General features: G+C 43.2%; 1 long non-coding RNA gene across 1 annotated transcript; it reads right to left on the reverse strand.

The window, feature by feature from the left end:
* Positions 1-7,095: 7,095 nt before the first annotated feature.
* LOC128105592 (uncharacterized) lies at positions 7,096-23,182 on the reverse strand. The gene is made up of 4 exons (XR_008216384.1): positions 21,289-23,182; positions 18,567-18,692; positions 10,588-10,725; positions 7,096-9,576 (listed from the first exon to the last, which is right to left on the reverse strand). It is a non-coding gene; the product is annotated as an uncharacterized LOC128105592 (long non-coding RNA).
* Between the last annotated feature and the right edge of the window lie 446 nt (positions 23,183-23,628).

Raw genomic sequence — 23,628 nt, forward strand, 5'->3', positions numbered from 1 at the left:
CTCAGAACTGAGGCAAAGGTGGTGCCTAAATCAATCTGACCATAAGAAATCTAATTTGAAAACAAAACAAAAGGTAGTGATCAAACAAACAAACAAACAAACAAACAAACAAAACACCTCAGCTTGGCTTTGCGTGAATAGGCGAGTGAACTTTAAAAAAAAAAATGAGTATTTATTAAGTACTCCTTTTATTCCCTGTGGATGATTCAGTTTTATCCCCAGCCAGTTTTGCAGCCATGCAAATGTTAATTTTTTTTAAATTTTATTTACTCTCTACCTGTTTTACCCAACATAAGGCTTTGTGCATACTAGGCCTTAGCCAACTTACTTTTTAAGAATAGTAGGTGGGGCTGGCAAGCTACCTCAGTGGGTGTTGGCACCGACCACTAAGCCTCACGACCTGAGCTTGAGTCTCAGGACTGTAAGGTAGAAGAAGAACCGACTGCTGCAAGTTGTCCTCTGGCCTCCCCCCAGACGTCACAGTATACATGCACGCTCCACCCCCAAATACTAAATAAATAAAAAATATATACGTGTATATATATTTTTTTAAAAAAATTAACCTAGTGTGTGAACTGACACAGTTCTTAGCAGGTTGTCCGGATCTCTTCTTTTCGATTTGTTTTCTAGTGATGAAGTAGTTGTATTCTCTGTGGTTTTCGAAGAGGAAAACAAGACAGCGATTCAATGGTTGTTTCTATAACTTCAGTATTCCAGGTATTGCAAGGCAGGAACACTGGGCTGAAAATAATTGAAAAATTAAAAAACACGAAAGGGAAAGATTCAGAAGAAATTGAGGAGATTCCAATTGGCTGTGGCAGCGGTCCAACCCAATAATTGTCTTAAACCACTCATTTTCTCCCCAAATATACTGTGAGTGCTGGAGTCCTGGGGGAGGCCCATGATGCAGGTCAGAAGACAGAGGATCAACGTCATCACCGAAGATCACAGCCGGTGACAGATGTAGACCATTTTCTCTGGTGTGATCATCGGAGCAGCAGCCACCAGCAAGGAGAGCATGGATAAAGAGAGGCTTTATAGATATGTGTAAGATGTCTCCAGCGAGGCTCAGCCATAATTGTGGGCTTTGGGAGAAATGAAATGTCTTGCCACATGCAAATGAATTTTTAAAAAATGGCACGGTGCGCGGCCTTTTTTGTGAGGTTTAAGGAGCTTCCAATCACTTAACCATAAGAAACCAATATAGGTTGGAGCACCATGGGCCACACCTATAATGCTAACACTGGAGAGGCTGAGGCAGAATAGTAAGTTCAAGTTCAGATTGATTGATACCCTGTCTCTGTTTACACACACACACACACACACACACACACACACACACACACACATATACATGTATATGTACATATGTGATTCATAAAAAGTGCCATCTTTTTGCAATAAAAATTTTTTTGTTAGGCACATGTCATGATTTAGATAAAAGTCTTCAAAAGGCCCATATAGTATTAATAGCTTGAACCTCAGGGTAACACTATTGGGAGGTGTGGACCTGCAGGAGGAAGGGCCTGAAGGGAGGTCTTTAGGTCACTGGGGATGTGCCCCCAAGAGAAATCAGAGGACCTTGACCCCCCTTCCTTCTCTTTTGTTTTCTGGCCATAAGGTAGCAATTTGCTCTGCTTCAAGCTCCCCATGATAGCCATCTGGCATGTCTATCAGACGCTTGAAGCAGTGGGACTCCTGATAATAGCCTAGATTCTCCAAAACCATGAGCCAAACATCACCCTTTCCCCTAATGAGGTCATTATTTCAGAGATTTTGTTACTGCAACGAAAAGCTAAGAAATCCTAAATGCAAAGTTTGTCTTCAGTATAAAGGTGGTACGGCAGGGGTGAATAAAAAAGTTAAAATCTATTTTCAAAAGAAATTGGTGGTGGAGAAATCTGCGCAAGCAAATGTCTTGAAATTTCAAGTGTTGTAGCATTTTAATGCTAGAAGCAATGTCTTTGCCTTAAGGATTTATAAGTTACACACTTTGGAAGCCTGGAACGTTTACTAGTGTGTTTAAAAATCTCCACAGTGTTTAGTGGCTGTTAACATGCTAAAATCACTAGGTACATTTCACATAAACCTTCATATGCTTAGTGGACCGCATGGATAAAAGGATGTCATGATTATGTAGGATCAGATGGTGCTATTGATCAATAAGTACTATTGATTCACTGATTTCTCTGATTTGGCAACATTTTCTTTCTCTGTCTCTAGTTATTGAGTGGCTCACTTCCTCTACCTGACACATTCTTCAGATAGTTGAAATGTCACCCTTTCATCAAAGGTGAAAGGACAAATTCAACTCCCTGCAGCCTCCTTTTCTGATGGCATATCCCCCCCCCCCCCCCCCCCCCCCCCCCCCCCCCCCGCCCTGCCCAGCACAGAGAGCACTGAGCTAGTGAAGGAGTGTATTGTTTGTTTGGTTAATAAGATTAATTTTGCAGCTATCCATAAGATGCTTCATGATTCTGGGAAGAATTAAAACAAGAGTCCCAGTGTGACAACCCTTATATACAGTTAATATACAACCCTAATGTATAACTAATATACAACCCTTATATACAACTAATATACAACCTTTACATCCAACTAACATACAACCCTAATGTACAACTAATATACAACCCTTATATACAGCTAATATATAACCCTAATGTACAACTAATATACAACCCTTAAATATACAACTCTTACATCTAGCTAATATGCAACCCTTATATGCAGCTAATGTACAACTCTAATGTACAACTAATATACAACCCTCATATACAGCTAATATACAACCCTAATTACAATTAATAGACAACCCTAATGTACAACTAATATGCAACCCTTATATACAGCTAATATACAACCCTAATGTACAGCCCTTAGGTGTATGTATATTAAAATAGATTTAGAAGTAAATCTGCTTCCAGGGAGTGGTGGCCCATGCCTTTAATCCCAGCACTCAGGAGGCAGAGACAGGCTGATCTCTGGGTTCGGGGCCAGCTTGGAAAATAGATCTAGTCCCAGGACAGCAAGGGCTACGCAGAGAAAACTTGTCTGGAAAAAAAAAACAAAACACTTCTACTGCTATTTCATACTCTAATATTATCATGAAATGAAAGTATTTACATGTCCAATAAGTTAATAGCAATTTAAGATATTGTGATCACATCTGTACCACAAATATTATTTTATAAAAATTAAGATCTTGTGAAGTCACATGTGACCTTCACTACGACAGGACTGTTGAGTTAACCTCTCTGCTGGGAAACTCAAGCAGGAAACTTGGCAGTGTGTGAACTGGAAGTGTAACTTCAGTCATTAATGGATCAATCAAAAAACTGATTCTGTTTGAGGAACTGATTTTGGTAATAACTTTTAAACAGAAAACAAAAATCCCCTACCTACTGAGTTTCCCTCTCATTTGGTGGGCATAGCTACATACTTATTTGCTAATTAGAACATGCTCAGAGCCAACATGTACCCATCAGGGAAACAAATTTTGGATTTCAATACGACTGCAGTTGCACTTTTTGCCTTTGCTACTTTCCTTGACTTTTATTTTCATTCTGTGCATAGCGACTCCTTAATTAACATTTTAGATGAGACCGTCAAAACCTCGGAGATGGCAGGCTGCTACTATTCTTGGTCTTGCTGACACTTCCCCGTGGCAGAGTGAGGCAGAGTGACAGACACAGCTGCTAGTCATTCTAAGGAATCTGCCTGGGGTTCACATGAAAGTCGGGTCAAAGAAGCTTCCTTCCTTCATTTATTTATTTACTGTTAAAACGGTTTTAACCGTCCTGAGGAGCTCAACCCGAACAGAAAACCACTCTAGGGGACAGGTTTGTGCTTGGACCCTTTTGAAGGGCCACAGCTCATGCACCACCCCCCGCCCCCCCCCCCCCCCCCCCACACACACTCCCCAAATACAAATCCCTAATTCAAACTGTGTGTTTCTCAGCAATGTTTTCAAGTCTCTGTGTTCACGGCATTGTGAAAAATACAGACGTGTAAAAGATGTTCTCTGCTGGCAGGAGGTTTGCAAGCTTCCTGGTTTCCTTCTAGCTTACCCTAAGGCTCAGTGCTCTCCGAGCTGTTCACATCAGCTGCATAAAGCAGCATCATTTGCTTCTGTTTTATAAGGAAAAATCGGTTACTACGAAATTTCTTATGCTGAACACATCGACAATAAAGTCAGCCTAGCTGGTGAGCAGACACATAGGGCGGGCATGGGATAGACACATGCCTAGAGCAGGGGGATAGGCTCCCCGCTCAGTGGTGCACCAAGTTAAGGCCTGTTACTGAAATACCTTGAGAAAAGAGGACACATTCCCCTTTATATAATGAAAGAACTTGGGGATGACAGTGGTGACTTTGCAAGACTTTTTAGGTAGGAAGCATGCCATAAAAGAGCAAGTAAGAGAGACTCGTGCAGCTTGCCATTGCAAAATGAGTCTTCTGAGCTGGAGGAGAGTCAGTGGGAAGAGAGGGAACTTTAAGCTGCCCAAGGAACAAGAAGCAAATGGATGGCCTGGGACTTCTGCAGCCTTTGGACATGGAGTGTGTACCCTGTGCATGTACATACATGTCCTGGGTCTTCTGCAGCCTTTGGACACGGAGTGTGTACCCTGTGCATATACATACATGTCCTGGGACTTCTGCAGCCTTTGGACACGGAGTGTGTACCCTGTGCATGTACATATGTGCCCTGGGACTTCTGCAGCCTTTGGACACGGAGTGTGTACCCTGTGCATGTACATATGTGTCCTGGGACTTCTGTAGCCTTTGGACACCAAGTGTGTACCCTGTGCATGTACATGTAGCAGGAATCTCAAAGAGTCTTATTAATAAAATCAAACCTGAGACCAGTTATTGGGGTTATCACTGGAAGATCAGAGAGACAGAACAAGCCACAGCTAACCTCACCTCACCAGTTCCTCAGCTGATCCTGTTTCCTCAGACTGGAAGCCTCTGAGTCCTCATCCAGAATGAATCTCAGCTGAACTGCTACTTGAAAGCCTGAAAGCTTAACTAGCCAAATGCTTAACCAGGCCAAAATGCTTCTAGTTTCTGGTCTTCACGCCTTATATATCTTTCTGTTTTTGCCATCACTCCCTGGGATTAAATGCTCGCTTTCTGAGATTAAAGGTGTGAGTCACCATGCCTGGCTGTATCCTTGAACACATGGATTTCTGCCTCTGGAATGCTAGGATTAAAGGCGTGTGCTACCACTGCCTATCCTCTATGCTTAATATTGTGGCTGTTCTGTCTCTGACCCCAGATAACTTTATTAGGGTGCACAATATTTTGGGGAACACAATACCACCACATGTACATACGTGTCCTGGGACCTCTGCAGCCTTTGTACCCACAGAGTACATACCCTGTGCCTGATCTGGAAATAGCATCAGAAAAGCAAGACAACATGGACCTGTCCTGCATTAGACTGATTCACAGTGTGACGGGAGCATACAGACATGGGACTGGTCCTGACAGGAACATGGACTCAGCAAAGGGCAGACGGACTGATGTTGGAGGTAGGGAGAAAATCAGTTTCAATACAATCTGTGATGAGATACAGGAATAGAAATAAACGGACTTGCCATGAGCAGCCTTCGCTCTAAAGTATCCGTGTTGATATGACCAGTGAGGTCAATGATCACAAAACTCTTGCAGGAATGCAAGTAGAATTATTTCGAGCACATGGTAGCAGTCTACATCCCTTCCTGCTAGCCTAATTCCTGAGACATTCTGTCATGGCATCCATCCTCCCTCTAACATCTAGGAGATCAGCATCCTAATTATATTTAAGGAAAAACTGTAAGCCGGTTGTTCTGGTGGCCGAGGCTGGGAGACTGCAAGTTTGAGGACAGCCTAGGCTACATAGCGAAACAATACCTCAAAAATAAAATCATAAAATAAAGCAAAACAAAAGAAAGTTGAGTATTTTTGTTTAAATAAACGTAGATGGTAATCTGGTCTGAAACCGCAATCATGGGATTGCCGGTGCTTCTCACCACGCCCGCGGATGGCTCCAGGATCCCAAGGCTTCTGTGGCTACACTGTGCACGTCTCATTTTTATGAGAGTCTTTCTTCTCTGGTCTCTCTTCTTTCTTTCCCTCCCTGTGTTGCCAGAACCTTTAGGACATGGGTTCTGGACTGGGAAGAACTATGGCAGGTAGGAGAGCGCATTCTGTTCCCTGCAGCTTCTCTGGGTTCTTCCACTTCTTGGGTCCTGGAGACCTCCCAAGACTGCCTGAGGCAGCTGGAGAGTCTCATCTGTCTTCTCTTCTCTGCTTGGCTGTGCACTCACTGATGGCTAAAGGAGCGGCCCGTGGCGTGGGAGAAGTGAAGAGGGTCGCTACAGTGCTCTCCCATAGCTTCCGTTTCCTCCAGAGACCCCACGCTAGGCAGGCTCTTAGCTAGCTTTGACAGTGCCTAGGCTGTTGAGAGCGTGTGGGGGCCTGCAGAGAGCTGGGCTGTGTGTGTACTGTTACTTTAGACAATGACTTCATTCATTATTGCTTCCTGTTCTCAAGGCAGCCGGCGAAGACAGACTGGCCTGGAACTTTTAAGTGTGTGGATTGCTAAGGTTACCTCCTGGTAGGGAAGAGAAAATCTGGGTGTTAGAGGGGGACCAAGCTCAGGTAGCTGCTTAGGACATTGGCTCTGTGGAATATTCTAGAAATCACCGGCAGATCACAGCCTCTTGTAGAATTCTCTTCTGCCCGGAGTTGGCCCAGCTTCTTCTTTCAGGTTGTCTCAACAAAACTCTGCATCTTGTCTGTTCTCCCCATCCCCAGGTTCATTTTCTGATCTGCCAGGGACCCACCTGTGACTTTAATGTGGGCCTGCCTGAGCTCCACCCTCCAACACCCTGTGGTTATCAGTCCCCCACCCTGATGTTATCATCTACAGGAAATCAAAACACCATGTGTGTGAGCATAAAATTCTGTCATTTATTTATGCTGCAGACTTCAGGAAGAGGAGAGAAAAAAAAAATCACAGCTTTCTTTTCATTAAAAAAAAAAAAAAATTGGCACAATGTTTAATCCTCGGTGACCTTAAGTCAGCCTGTTATTACCAACCAGGAAATGCCTGACCCACAGGTCCTCACTGCTATCGTGAACTCCGAACATTTTAAAAATGGAACTAAAAAATAAAGTAATTACCTCTTCATGTGTTAAAAAGTTAAGTTGAATTGCCCGTTGCCATGGAGATGGTTTCCTGTTTACCACACTGGTCTTCTCACAGCTGTTGAAGACCAGTCAACCCAGCCAATGGGAAAACAGCATTTAGCTTCCCTTATTCCATTAGTGTTAGAGACAGTGAGTCAATACAACCTGTAATTTACCAGTCAAAACTTTGGTAAATTTTATTTTCATATATATATATTAGTGGTTCTACATTAAAAAGAAAATCCATTGTAGGGAACCAGCACTATGGCTAAAATAACATGATTTTGTATTTTGAGAGGTGGGGGCATCCCTATGTTTAAAATACCCTACCTGTGCCTTTTGACATCCTGGTATAGCATTTCCAGTATCTCAGACAGGTTCTTGCAATATGGAACTTTCCTGTTTCCTCTTCACATGTAAAGAAAGCTGCACTGCTACCCAATAGTGATGTAAAATAGTCTTAATAACAATAGCAAGGCTGTGACTTTCATTCCCATCCCCAAGGACCCCAGAATTCTAAAGTACACTACTCAATGTGTGATAATAAATAAAATAATTTGAAAACTGGGAAGTTTTTTTCTCCTTGTCTGCACGTAAAAATAATATCAAGCTACCTAATGAGTCTTGAGAGATGGTACCACAGATCTGAGTAACAAAATCTATTGAAGAGGAAAGGTGTGGGGGACTTGGGGAAAGTGCCAAACACTGGAATACAAAGTCAGGGGATAAAGAAGAAAGGTGAACTGTGTACTTTCTCTTGATATTTATCAGGGAGGAAGCCAGCTTGAAGCTTCAAAATGACCCTCATGTTGGACAGTTGACCTCTACCCGCAGCTCCAGGTCACCTTCCACCTAGCCCCTTCTTCACCGTAGGTGCGTCCTGACCTTGGAAGAAGCCCAACGCTCCCCTATTGTACCCTCTGGCCTTTGCCACATTCTACCTGCCCACACCTTTTGGGTCTGTTCTTCCTGTCCCCTTCCCATCACCTCTCTGTCCCTCTCTGCTGCCCCTGGGTAACACCTGTGGCTTTTGAATATACCTAACTACGTCAGTGAAAATGATGGGTGCCACCTTGAGCATGCTAGGTACTTCAACTTTATACTAAATGATGAAAGTATTTGTGGTCATTTCAGAGCTGGACAATCATTTCCTAGTGCCCTCGGGGGGTTGGTTCTAGGAACCCTCACAATACCAGACTGTGGAAGAAGTTTCCAATGGTGCAGTATTGGTGGGTGACCTAGTCCACCGTCCTGTTCACTTCGGATTGATTCTAGATGGCATAACACCCAATGTGTTGAAACGCTGTGTGAAGAGCTGTAGATAGTATTTAGAGAAACATGACAAGATAAAAGGTCTGGACGTGTTCAGTGGTATGACATCTCAGCAAGTCTGGAATTTTGTCTGAAAGCCTTTCTGTGAGAGACAAGTGAGCAGCTATCGTTTCAGAAGGAATGATACAGAATTCAGGCAAAAGTGAATGTTGTAGAAGAGTTTTTGCATCTGTGTTGAGACTGAACTTGGCCATATGTTAGTCTTATCAATACCTGTGCATTTATCAGAAATATCCCCTTCTCCACTGAGGGACTCTTTGTATCTGAAACACAGCTATTTTTTAAAACCCACCATGTGAAAGTATTGTCAGCAGCTTCATAGAATTCTGCTGCGTATTTTTTTTTTAGGATGAAATCCAGTTCACTGTCCAATACCACCTCTGCCTGCCTAATGTGAAAAGTTTGTATTTTTGTCACTCTTCATTGTGGGAGACACGGTTCAGCTTTGCCTGGCAGCTGGTGAAAGTTTGCTTTCTGTCATCTAAGAGGATAGAGGGAAGGGAGAGGGCCGACAGGCACATGGTATGACTGGAAGTGCCCTTGAAGTGAGGGAGGACCGTGGTGTGGACATCAGCAGTGAACTAGTGAAGAGGCGTGACCCGGAAGCACCAGAAGGTTGCAGCCATCTGCTGCCCACAGTGACCTGAGTACTAGTCAGCAGCCCCTACCTTGTTTCTAGTCTAAGGTGGAGCCACACCGATGCCTCAAGAATTAGATCTGTCTGTCATCACTTCACACAAATGCTTCGACTTCTGTTTGCTCTGACTCTTGGCCTTGGTCAGCATATTTGGGACGCCTCTGTCTCAACGGCTTACATTATCCATTTGTCAGCGCGTTACATAAAAGGTATGAAAGGCTGTGAACTTCTGCAAGAGGAAGGAGCCGAAGGAGGAGGTGGCACGCGGTGTACTGCTCCTGTCTGACACATGTCGAGCAGCAGTAGATGCTGTTCACAGAAACGCCAGCCACGCATGCCCGCCTCTAGAGAGACAGGTCACACAGTAGCAGCAGCTCACGACAGCTGGGTTTCCTAGCCTCTAAGCTGAGTGGTCAAACACTTCTGTGCTGGAGAAGAAGAAAAATAAATAAAATAAAATAAATGCATGCAGTCTTTTCCCCTCCTGTAGCTGGGTTAGACATTAGTCATCTGTTCGGGGAAACTCGGGCAACATGGCATACATTTAGAATGCTGGATGCTGAGTTTAATCTGATCTGCAGCATGTTTACGTGTTATAGTTTGGGGTAGGTTCATGGGCCTGAGGTTTATGCGTGAGGAAAGGGAGCCATGGGTATGTCAAGTCAGAACCTATTTGGGTGACAAGAGCATCCCGGGGGACACAGCTGGGCTTGAGCCTCATTGAGTGTAATGAAGACGACCGCGGACAGCGGCTGGGACCTCCTCGCTGCCACCGTCACCATCTCTAACTCTTACAAGACCTTAGGCCGGAATTCTGACCCCAGGCAGGAGAACTGGGAGACTAGGATCCGGCAACTGCTCAAGCTCTCTCCTGGGAACTCTTGGTGCGTCTAGCCCTTTATTCCTTCCTTCTGTCCTCTCTCCTTATTAGGGTCACCGTCCAGCCATGTCAGCACGAATACACGCAGCGCTAAGCTGCTTCACGAGCAATGCAGAGAGCCAGGCACGGTGGCTCGGATCTGTAATTCCAGCACTTACACAGCTGAGCATCGCAAGTTCGAGGCCAGCCTGTGTGGCGTTATGGGTTTCAGTTCAGCTGGGGCTCGATGGCAGGATCCTGTCTTAAACACAGTGAGAAATACATTTTATCCAGTAGGATTTTAGCCTGTAATTAATATTTACGGATCAAATTATTTAACATTATAGTCTCTCCTATCAAGCCTTCCAGACACGGCGTGTGTCAAGTACAAGTTCATCCTGGTTTGGCAGTAGCCGCATTTCAAGTGGCTGTTAACTGTGGGTGGCTGTGGCTGCCTACAGGACAGGAACTGCTCGCCGTGACCTCCTTCTGGGTGGCTGATGCTTGGTCTCTAGGGTCTCTGTCAGTCAGTCTGTCCTTTCTGTGGCTGCCCCTCAGAAATCTCTGGTAACCCACTTACCTTCCAATCGGCTCCGAGGCTCCTTCGGTTTTGCCTTTCCTTTCCCAGCTCCACCTCTAGGGGGCAGCTCCAAAAGGTGTCCCAGGGAGCCCTCTAGTGACTGCTCTCGGGAATGCACAGGACTTCGCAAAAACAACCCTGGGGAGGGGGGGAAAGGGAAATAAATTGAATCAAACAAATAAGGCATCAAAGTCCCATTCCAGAGTCTCTATGAGTTCCAGATGACTCGGCAGCTCTTCCAGTCATTTCTGTAGCACAATTCAAGGCAGCGAAGTCGCTCCTAAGTCAGCTGTGCTCTAAGATGATCACTCTCAGGGGTTTTCAATGGAGCCTCCATCACCCTCTCATGCCACTGGCAAAATTCAGCTTTCTAGAGAAGCATCTTAAGGCTCTGCTTCTCTTGTTTACTCCCAAAGCCCTCAGGGCGTAACAGACCTATGCTAATCCGCCATTAGTCTAACACTAACTTTTCTTCATGGAGCTCATAGGCACAGGTAAGCTGACCCATCCCAGGACCAGGAGCAGACATGCCTGGACTTGGAACATCAGTGTATCAAGATGGCAAGACTGACTCCATCAATGCATGAAGGTCCCTGGACCAAGGGAAAGGGGACAGTCAGCTTCCAGAGACAGTTTTATGGGAGCTTCTGAGCAAGGACTCCCTTCTTTCTACAGTGTGTGTACTGGAGGAGACTATTCTCTCCCCTCCCGCGCATGGTCGGTACACCCAAAGTGAGAAATTTCAGTGGCCATCTTTGCTACCAAGAAGAGACTGCATCCTGCATCCCCAAGAGAGACAAAGCCAACGCAGAGGCATGGAAGCAGCCTGGGGAACTCTACAGAGACCAGCTGGGACTACAGTGTTGCACTTCCGAGTACATGATCTGTAAATAATGCGGTGGATAGGAAGTCGGGAGGTATGTGTGACTTGTAGGAGGACTACCTTGTACCTTGTATGCAGAAACTTCTCTGCATAATCTACAAGCTACTGGTAACAGATAAAAAGTGAAACTTCGTGGAATTATTTTTATGCAAACACACACACACACACACACACACACACACACACACACACACACACAGTGTGTGTCGGGGGGTGATGCCCTATGCTCTTAAATTAGGTTTGATAAGTTGGATTTATACTAAACTTTGCAGGCTGAGGTGGGTAAAACAAGGTACCTGCTTTCTCCTCTTAGAACAAGGGACAGGGACTCAGTTTGACATTAAGTTAGAAACATTGTTTTAAAAAGTGAGCTCCCAGAAGTCTACAGACTGAGATTTTAACTCGAAATAAAGAGAAATGACAGTTCTGAAAAACAAGTCTTGGGGAGCTTTGTGTTGGAAGGATTTTCTCTGCCCCTGGTGTAGAGGAAAGTTTCTCCGGTCCTACCTTGCCCAGAAGTCCAGATGAATCTCTCCCACCCGTGGTCCTACAGCTGCTTATAAAATGATCACTCAGAGGCTTATATTAACTGCACACTGTATGGCCGACGGCTTCAGCTTCTTGCTAGCTAGCTCTTTCATCTTAAATTAACCCATTTCTATAAGTCTATATGTTGCCATGTGGCTGTGACATCTTGTTGCTCCTTCCGTGGCGGACTTGTGTCTCTCCCAACTCTGCCCTTCTTCTCTCTGTATCTCTGCTTAGATTTCCTGCCTGGCTGTAAGCTTTTTTTTGCCACAGGCCAAAACAGCTTTATTTATTATCCAATGGGAGCCCCACATATTCACAACATCCAGAATGATATCCCATAGCACCCTGGTGTAGATGATCTGAGTGTTTAGCAGCTTGCTAATCTTATTTGGGACCAACGGGAAGATGATGAAGCCATGAAATCCACAACATGCCACACAGCAGGCCAGCCAGCCCCTCCCTTCCTTCTTCCGACTGCAGCTTTACAACCTCCAGCCTATAGGAAGGGGAATGAGGACAGGTAACTCACCACAGGGTCATCTTTGTCTAGGGAAAAGCAGTTTCTTAGCCCTGACCTAACATGGTCTTGATTTGTAGCCCAGGCTAGCCTAGAACTCTTGGTCCTCCTGCCTCAGCCTTGCAGAGGCTGGCGTTACAGGTGTGTGTCAATCAGGCCCGGTCCTCACTTACCTCTCATGATCTACAAGACTCCACCTAGACATGGGGCGCACTGACTAGGCCAGGCTGGCGGGCCCCTGAGGCCCAGGGATCTGCCTGTTTCTACTTGCCCAGCACTGGGTTACCAGAGTGTGCCACCATGCATGCCCACTGTCCTCATGATTGCAGGGCAAGAGTGTCACTGACCGAACATCACCCCAGCTCTCATTTTGTCACGTTTACCAAGGACAGATGGGGGGTGGGGCTGGACGAGGGAGCAGAGCGGACAAGTGACTGGCCCCTGGGTTCAGTTTTAATCTCTGTCGTTTACCAGTGCGTAACCTTTATGAAGTCATTTACGGGCTCTGGTAGGCAGTGCCTGTATGCAGAGAATGAGGGAGCTAGAAGAGTTTGGGGAAGACATACGCTGAAGCTACACACATGACCTGTGATCTGTGTTCAGGATCCAAGGCTCATTTAGCTCACAGGTGAACGCTTCTGATCAAATACGATTCTGGAGAGACAACGGCCTCACTGGTGACAAAGGTGTGGTTTGTTGGTTGATTTGGTTTGTCTGTGGCAGTGCTGATGACCCAAAGGAGACAGCTACACAGACCTTGATTCGGTAGGGGCTTCACTGCAATTAAAAAAACTGGCTTTTTAGATTTTACTTTGTATTTGAAATTTCAGCATTGGAAATGCCTATTTGTAATATGAAAAAAAGCCCATCCATAAATAAGTCTAACAATCCTTTGAAGAAGTACGAATGACCGTGACAGGCCGAAGACAGAGTCTATCACAACAAGTGGTTATTTGGGTATGTATGGATAAGTTTCCCTCAAACATACACATACATGCACATGAATATGTGCAAGTACACACACACACACAGACACACACACACTCACACTCACACACACACACACTATTGGGTGTACTCTGATTCTCCACTTTTCTGCTTTGTAGGCTTTTCCTGAATACTCCCTGTCCTCTTGAGGGGCAGAATTGACTCCTGCAACTCAGTACATTAACATGATAGGATGGGGGTGAACTATTGCATTTGTCTTCTTTGAACAAGGACTTAGGAGGCACTTCAGGGGAAGTAGGATGAGTTTAGATACTCCCTGGATTTAAAAGTACTTCAAATAATTATGTATTTCATATAAATAATTTTTAGACCTTGTAAAATCTTTGAAAAATTGCATATTATAAAGCAACTCATTAATACTGTTAAGAAGACAAGATTCCCCCACTCCCCATCCCAACCGCCACCCCACCTCCAGAGTTGCGAACATCTCCACAATAGGAGTAAACAACACCCAAGGATGGAAGTGAACATGATCCCTCATACTCAGAGGAGAGGTCTCAGAGTTGCTTTGGACAAAGAAAATAATACCCTAGTTTTTTTTTTAAAGGTCATTGGGGGGCTGGTGGGCTTGATAATGTTTTCCCCAAAGGTATTTTTGAAGATATCCACTTATTTAAGAGCATGTTATCATGTTAGACAAGAGTGCTTGTGATGTGTTCTGCTTTCCTGGAACAACCTGTGAGCAAAAGCGTGATAAGCTGAGCCAGTGCTCTCTGGAGCTAGACAAATGTTACATATCTCCCCCAATGTTTGGGTTTTTCTAAACCAGAAACATTTTGCTCTAATCTCGTTCCTCCTGATTTTTAATAAGCCATTTGGATTTAGAGGGAATTTTATTTCACATGTGTTTAACTGGCTTACACATATGTGGCGTCGTAGGTGACTGAGAACCCTGTGTTTGTCTTAAAGGCTGCTTGCCTCACCACACAAGCCAGGGTTCTATCAAAGGCCCGCATCTGAAAGTCTTACGGTGACTTTAAAATTGCAGTTGTAGGGGAGACGGAATCCTGGCAGGTTGTCACCCCACACGAGAGTGTTTCAGGAAGAAAGAGCTTGAAGTAAGGCAGCCTGTAAACTTGACAGGACTTCCCACTGAAACCTGCCCTGGCCATAAACGACAGGCACCCGTGACCGGGGCAGTCAGACAAAAGAAGTCTCAGCTCAGCTTTGAAATCGTCCAGTGTGGTTGCCTCCCTGAGTAAGACCACGTCCAGTAACACCCCAACAAACCACAACAGAACCTTCAAATCAACTGTAACAGCTGCAGATTTCTACTTAGAGAGTGTGCTGGAAGAGCGGCTGAAATCACACCAAGGTCAATCACACAGACTTGGGGAGAGAGTTTTCCTTCTACTGAATGCCTCCTACAGCCCAGCAGAATGCCCAGCTTTCTCCTTTGTGAGCATTGACTATGGGTGTGGACAAGACAGGCGTGTGGAGCTGCTGTAGAGTGAGGCGGGGAACTAATGTCCAGATTAAAACACATTGGTTAGAGCCTGGATGCACTGTGGGAGCCCGTTTTCAGGTTCCTCGTGGCTTTACCCAGCAGGTCCGCATAGAGGATGATTAGGACCACGGGCCTGAGTGCAGGTGTCTGGGATGGTCTGTACTTGGCTGTGCTGGGGGAGGAGGCCTTTTGCTCCACCCCTTGGCGTCTCTACAAAAACCCTGGGGCAGAGACAGTCAGGGCCCGTTGGAAAAAGTTCCAGGCCCTCTCGAGGCTGTCCTTTATTTTCTATCTGTTTATCTCTACAATATAAATCCTTCTATCTAATATTTCCTGCTGCTTGCACTCAAGAAAACTCTGGGGAGCTGTGGGGTTGGTGGGTAAACGCCCCACAATGCACTCTGGCTCTCACACAGCTGCCTTTTTTTTTTTTTTTTATACTGGGCACAGTGCTAAACACCTGTGGCTGAGCAGTAGAACACACACACACACACACACACACACACACACACACACACACACACACACACACACACACACCACTGTGTCGTCATTTCCTGACCACACTAGAAACCACATTTCAGCTCACTGCGTCCTGATACAAAATACCGAAGTGTGCAAAGGCAGCACACACTAGCTCTCCTGAACTGTCAAAGTTGAGGGCAGCTCCAACAGTCCCCCCAGGATGAGGGTAATGACTGCAGACTGGGCCTGGACCAGCCACTGGATGCCTGGCCAGCTTTCAAAATAATCCTGTGTGGGAGGGAAAACTAACACATTGCTGAATGTCTTCTCCATCCAAGGCTTGACATGTTAATTAGGTCATTTAATCTACCAAAGGCCCTCGAACTGATGCTTTGAAACCTGCTGTCACCACTTTCCAAGGTGTTACATAATAAACACGTGAAAATTCTATAACTTTTCAGTGATTACATGGCATTATACCCAGTGAATACACTATCATTTTTTTTGTGGTACAGTGTGAATGTTTTAATTCCTTGTTACTGCAGATAATTGCAACAGTATATTCCCTTTTTAGAAGGTTATTTTTCACCTGTATAATAGTAGAATTTTCATACGTATGTCACATTATTTCTTGATACATGACATTAATGTATATTCCCTGCCCAGATTACAAATTCTCTTATTAAACTATTATCTCTTTTAGGTGTGGAATTAAACCTCTTTTCTATCACCACACGTCACTGAAGATTATAGAAATCTTTTTAAAAGATTCCAGTCTTTATTAACTATGTGTCCATCTGTGTGTCTTTTAAATTACATGTATCTATGTGTGTCTGTGTAGATATTCCCTGGAGCTGGAGTCACACGAGGGTGTGACCCACCGGATTCGGGTGCTGGGAACTAGGACTCTGCAAGAGCACCGCTAGCTCTTAACCGCCTCTCTAGCTCCTATAAATCTTATTCTGTGATCTTGAATTGTCGGGAGTTTCTTATTTGTTGGCTCTTTCTGTTCGTTTGCCTTTTCCCCCTTCCTTTGGTGTTGAGAAACCAATCCCAAGTCCGTGAGTAGGCTAAGCATCACCGGTTGTACCAGTGAGCTACCTCCCCGACCCCCATGTCTTTGCTATAGTTACAAGAGTTCAGTTCCTAAATTTACCAATTGTGATATTTTTTAGTTTTGTATGCTCACTTGTTTTTCAGGTTTTGCTACAATTCCCCATTTAAAAATTCCTTATGAAAATTTTTAATAGCTGGGTATAATGTTTGCATCTTTTTCTTCTTTCATTTTCGTGTGATAATGTGAGCATTTGAAGTCATGATTATGCCCCTGAGTACTGTTTTGATCGCATCCTATGGAATTTAAAATGTAATGGTTTATTTCTCAGAAAGCCTTCAATTGCAGTTTGATTGCCATTGTGAGTTGACAATGAGTGGCAAGAGTAATTTTAATGCCTAAGCAGATGGAGGATTTGGTTTTGTTTTTAACTTTTATTTCTAATTTCTGATATTGCTTTATAATGGTCTGGGAAGTGGGCCTGTCCATCTTATTTGATTTCTCAAGAAGTTATTAACTTAGGACCTCAGTTTCCAACCCATTGTTATTAATTAACCAATGCCAACACTTAAAAAAAAAAATCTAACTCTTCGTGGAAATCACAGTAACATAAAAGGCAAAAGCAGAACACTTACACTTGAATGGAGACTTGAGAAGCCTAGAAAAGTCCATACGCATGACTCCTTGGCTGACAATGATGCCCCCACACACCTCTGTGAATGCCTAGGGCTTCACAGAACACACTGTTTTCAGCATATGATCAATAGATGTGATAGATGGATTCTTCGAAACAAGACATCTTTTCAAAAAGATCAATACATTACTACTAACTTGAGCTAACTGACTATAACTAAATCATTCTTATTTAATTTTTGTCAACACATGTCATGGCTTGTCAAAGATAACAGAAAGTGTTATGGTACCTATTGATAATCTTCAACCAAATGATGTATTTCTATGACTTTCCCCTCCCCATATTTGTAAAACAAAGACTTCAGTGTTGTAACAATATACTATGAAATATGGTTTAAACTAGGGCTTCTCGAAGCTGGGAATGTGGCTCAGAGGTAGAGAACTTGCTTAGCATATAAGAAGGCCAAGGTTTGACTCTTGACACTTTGCCAACTTTCTAAAATAATACAAATTAAAACCTAAGCCAAGTTTTTCAATCTTGAATGTGCATAGGAATCACCTAAGACTTTATTTTTCCTTTTGGGGGTTGAACATACTATTTTAAAAATGATTTTATAGATAAAACAACACTCAGCCACACTGTGCAACTTACACAAGGTTGCACAGCTGACAGGACACAGACACAAGCTTTGAATAATGCCCTACAGCATCTTCTTCCTCACAATGACACTTTGCATTCTTCTCTCAGTCTCTCCTCTCCCTGTGCCTGCCCCTGCCTCCTGCCCCGAACATCACAAACCCTTCTCTGTTCCATGCACTATAACCAGACCCTGGTTTCAGATCAGTGCTTCAGGTATGCACACACACACACACACACACACACACACACACACACACACACACACGCAATGTATTTTTAAGTAAACATAAAATATGTTCCTTGTGGCTTTTTTTCAAACATCTTTAGTGTTATTTATCCTTCCTTCCTACCCCCTTGTCTTACACTGGCCTCCCTCTCCCCTGCCAGCTAAATCCTTGTCCTGTTTTTCCCATTTCCCCTTCATAGCATATCCCTCTCTCTAAGATCCCCCACCCCCAACATGGTCATTTTTACTTTCCTGGTTTCTGAAATGACTCAAACCTGTTTGTTTGGTTTTTTCATAGTGTATGTACCATTTCTTTTCTCTTTAAATTTTAAACGTTTTTTAGAATTTTATACGTGAATACTGTTTTTACGTCATTTCCACCCCGTCTTCCATTTGCAACTCCTCCCATACTCCCCACATTCTGTCACATTCATAGTCTCCTCTTGAATTATTGTTACACACACACACACACACACACACACACACACACACACACACACACCCTGATGAGTCCGTTAAGTGTTGCTCATGTGTGTATGTGTTTAGGGCTGACCAGTTGGAACTGGATAGCTTACCAGGGGGTTATCCCAGGCGAAGACTGATTCTCCCGGCTCCGCAGCCATTCACTGCCTGTAGTCCTTCACCGAGGGGTAGGCCTGGGAGATTTCTCCTAGCACATGGCTTCAGGTTCTTGCCTGTAACTGAGCACATTGTAGATGCATCTCAGGAGCTGTGGGCAGCTTGCACACATCCTGGGTGAGCTATTATCTTTTTCCTTCTTTTCATCCACCTGTTATAAACAGATTTAAGAAAGACAAAGTCCTGTGTTTCCAGGATCCTGAAGGATTTAATCTGCCCAATGACTTGACCAGTTCCACTAACAGAGCCGGGGAGGTTCAAAGATCCAGCCAGTCTCGCTGCTCTCTAAGTGTGCCACTGGACTCACACATCCATGAATTGTGTGTGTGTGTGTGTGTGTGTGTGTGTGTGTGTGTGTGTGTGTGTTAAAAACGTCTCTTTTCAATTTTTAAAAATATACTGTGCTCCCTCTCCTCTGCTACATTATTGTGACTGAATGTTTGAAACTTTAAATCTCTCTTTCTCTCCTCCAAAGTCTGTTCAATTCTCTTCCAGCTGGAAAAACACACACAGGTCAACACTTTTCTATCCTCCCCTATCTTCTTTATATTTGTGTGCTTTTCTTTTTTTTTGGAGACACCGGTAATAGTTTGGTTTTAGCTTTGTTCCAATGTTCATCCTTTTTACTCTTTCTATGATGATTTGATGATGTGGTTAGGTGGAGTTGCATTAAGACTTAATCATCAAATGACTTTAACAAGAAATCCAGTGGTGATTTAATCGTCAGAGACTATTTTGTCTGCAACTATGACCAATTAATAAAGTCCTACTTTACCACAATGGCCAAAGACCTTTGATCATTTCCCTAAGAGTCAACAATCTAAAAATCTTTTAAAAAAATTTTTTTTTGAGAGGGGCATTGCTAAGGCTTTGCTCTATAGCACAGTCTAGCCCTGAACTACACAGTCTTCTTGCCTCAGCCTCCCTAGTGTTGGGATTACATGTAGGAGCCAAAACGCTTGGCTACTAATTGTTTTTTATTAGTCTACACAGTCTAAAAACTGAAACTCCTTATTTGCTTGGTCTTATGAAATTATTCTCAATTCCTTTAAAAAAGATCCATCTGGTCCACATGAAGACTTAAAATTCAGACATTTTTGAAACCGAGTCTCAGTCTACATTTCTTTTTCAAAGATGTAATGTATGGCTCCTTTGTATGAAATTAGACTAAAGTTATCCGTTTATCAGGAAATTTTACTTTCTTCCAATAGGCAATTGCTATGTCATACCAACATTTATTGAACAAGATAGTTCATTGTCATTTGCTAGAGATTAATTAAAATAAATAGACAAATGTGCAACATTTGTGATGGGAAGTTTCCTTCAGCTATGCACTGAGCAAACTCCCAAAGCTACACATAACAGGCCCACTCTTGTTCACAATATTATTTTTAGAGATGGGAAGAACAGTAGCTGCTAAAAATGGCAGGTTGAGCAACATTTCATTCTCCTGAAACCTCACTAAAATGAAAGTACAAATCCTTTAAAGCATTCACTCATGAGAACAATGAGAAAGAGATGGAAAAATGGTAATTAAAATCGTGCAGGCTAGAAAACAAGAGAATGGATAATAAATGATGCTGCAGACTTTGAAAACCTGAGTGATGCTGTCAATGGGGAAGGTCATGAACAACTCCCTTAAAGTGTAGCAGTGGTTCCCAACCTTCCTAATGCTGTGACCCTTTAATCCAGTTCCTCATGTTATGGTGACCCCAGGCATAAAATTATTTCCATTGCTACTTTATAACTGTAATTTTGCTACTGTTGTGAATCATAATGTAAGTATCTGTGTTTTCTGATAGTCTAAGGTGACCCCTGTCAAAGGATCATTCAATCCCCAAAGGGGTTGTGATCCACAAGTTGAGAAAAGCTGGTGTGGACACTGGCTGCCCAGGAACACAGTGGATTTTTGAATGACTAAAAGCAGAGATAGTTTTCAGTCATCTGAATTTATCTCAACTACCCCACACAACTCCCACTTAATGAAGCCTGAGCCTAGCCTTCCCTTCCCTTGGTCGAAGCCTGAAGGCATATTTGAAGGACCTGGTAGATTCTGAAGTGGAAAAAAACACATGCAGTCAAGGAGGGCAACATGTGTTGACAATAAGTAAATGCTAAAGTCTCCATTCTGCCTCAGCTCCCCAAGCATTAGTGCCCAGGCATGTGCCTGACAGGAGAGCCAATATCTCTTCTCTTGATATATGAGCATCACAACAAAATGCCGGACAAGTTTATTGACATCATGGGTTTCCAGATTATGCTGTGTGTCCTAAATACTAGTCATGCCTAGAGCTGTCTTTCAACTTTTAAGAATCTCCTTATTAAAAATAAGATAATTAAGGTCAAAAGACATGAAGAAAGTCTCAGACACAAAAAATAGGGACTAATGTTCACAAACAACAAAAATCAAGACAGGAAATGGAATCCATGCAGAGAGCTGGAAAAGCAAATTATCAATGTTCTCTGAGGAATTAGAAAAGACACTGGCCCCATTCAACATAATAAAAAGACAAAAAAAATGAACAATGGATTAAAGATACTGTAACAGAAATGAGAAAACTGAATAAAGATGTCAGATTATAAAACAAAATATCTAAAGAAAAAGAAAAACAAAACCAAATGAAAACACCTTTACTGGGAGAAAAAGACAATACTTACTGGACGGGAGACACTATAGCTGGGAAATCTCGAGATGAGGCCCATTCTCCGCACTCTGGTGGTGCTCACCCCTCTGTACTTGAAGGCCGGAACCTTACTCAACGTTGGAATGAAGAAGAGGAAGGAATAGGGAACGAACATGAGTAAGAGGCTTGGTAAGATGAACAACACGGAAAAGCTTAGTTTGAGAACACTAGAGAATGGAGAAACTGAGTTTCGGGTGGATAAGAATAATAACACAGGCATCTATGGAAACCCAAATTAAGGAAATTACGTGAAGCCAATTGTGTGGTGAAATAAAGTACAGAAAATTGTATTTCCCACATGACTCAAGTTCTAAGCGGCTTTTACATAAAAATGATTTTGTCTACATTGTTTATGTAGAAAATGTAAGTGGAAAGACACTAGACAGAGAAAAAGGAAACTAAACCCTTGCCTTCCTTATAATGTGCAATCTAAAAATGTCTGAAGGCTGAAAAAGCAAACGGTGTGCTTCTCGGAAACATGAGGACAAATCCTTTAAAAAGTGAACATACTTTCAGAAATGGGAAGACGGGGGAGGAAGGAGACAGTCATCTATTCTCTTGTTGTTGTTGTTTTATTGCTATTATTAACAGGCCTTGAAAAGCAATCTGATTATACAAATGATGAAAGTATATTCGTATTTCAACAACACTAAAAATCTACTGTGCAAATAGAATTATGCAAGTGGACTCGTATCGAGGGAAGACAAATTAGAAAGCATCCAGGAAAGAAAAAAGACCGCCCAGGAGAGAAGCAGACAGCCCCCACCACGGTCCCACTCTCTAAAATTAAACTGGGTTTGCAGAGAACCTGGAAACGTCGAGCATGCTGGGTAAACTGAACTGCCGGGGGGACGCTGCTAACGCGGCTAGGCACCTCATCCTGTCAGAACGCAGCCGCCTCCAGTGATGCGCAGGATGAAGTAATTCTGTAACTTGAGTTGGGCAAGAATAAAAGCAGACACTACTTGAGGAAATCTTACTGGGTTTGAAGAAGACCCAGGGGTGAGAGCGCTGTTTCTACACCTGCCCCAGTCAGTGTCAGCTTCCCTGTGCCTCTTCCCAGGAGGCCCCTTTCACCTCCCATGCTGCACCTGGTGATACCTGCTGCCTTCCCTCATCCGATGATAAACCAAGAGCTAGTCTAGCAGTGTGGGAAAATCCCTTTTCTCTCTGTTTCAGCACAGTCAAGGTTAGCATTTCAAGAGTCTATTGAGAAAGCACATTAAAAGGAACAAAACAAACTGGCAAAACCCTAAAAGCAGTTTTCTTTCCAAAGCCTAACACCTCTCTCTGGCCAGAGACTGGTGTGTCTTTATCTGTACCCTTTATAGAGGCCCCGCTTCACTCTCCTTCTCTAGCTCCAACATTATCTCCTAATCTTGGTCCAGATCACACATCTAATGGAGAAGAAAAGAGTAGTGTAGGATTATATAATGGAAGGAAGTTTCCAGAAACAAACTAGAGTAAAAAAGAGAATAAATAAAGATTTTTGGAAGATTTGATCTGTTTAAACAGATATAAGTGAATTATCACTTTGAGAATTTCTTTTGTTTTTTAATTTCTGTCTTAAGCTTTAAAAATACTTTCTTCTTTCATTTCTTTCAACTATAGTAAAAGATTGGCTTATGTAAAAAACAAAACAGTAGATACTTGGTAGGTCATCTTCCCCCCGCCCCCATCTCTGGTATCTTTGAGAGTTTTGCTGGCCTTGAACTTGAGGATTCTCTGCCTCAGTCAGTCACCTCTTGCTGACACAGAAGTGGTCCCGATCAGAAAGTACACACTCTTTACAACAGCGCCTTTATGGTCAGGAAGACACCCCTTAGGAACTCTCTTTACAGTGATGTCTTCTGCTGTATTTTCACCGAGACAAAGTCTGTCATTTCCATTACTGTGGCTGTGACTGAGACCTTCATATACCAGGGAAAATAACTGAGCGATTTTCAGTTGACCATGAGAATACTATCTGTTGTTTGGATTGCAGATAAAGACCAAGGCCTGTCCTTTTCATTCCCTGACAACTACTTTCTAAAATAAACCCAATAGAATTGTACCAAATATAAGAAGTGCTATGTGTTTATGATAGCAAATGTCATTGAATGTGGACTTCTGATGCAATTTAAGGGGCAATGTCAGGATTTTTGTCACTGTTATTTTTATAATTTGTGCCTATTGTTTAGATTAGCATGGAGACATTTTATGTTAGCTTCAATTTTGTAAAAATTGTCACATATAAACAAACACAAAGAATGAACTGGTGAGCTGGGCTGTAGGTTTGGGGAAGAGTGCTTGTCTAGCATGTTCGATACACTTG

Source organism: Peromyscus californicus, unplaced genomic scaffold (genome assembly GCF_007827085.1).
Source record: "Peromyscus californicus insignis strain IS unplaced genomic scaffold, ASM782708v3 Scaffold_9__1_contigs__length_137607984, whole genome shotgun sequence".
Lineage (NCBI taxonomy): Eukaryota > Metazoa > Chordata > Mammalia > Rodentia > Cricetidae > Peromyscus > Peromyscus californicus.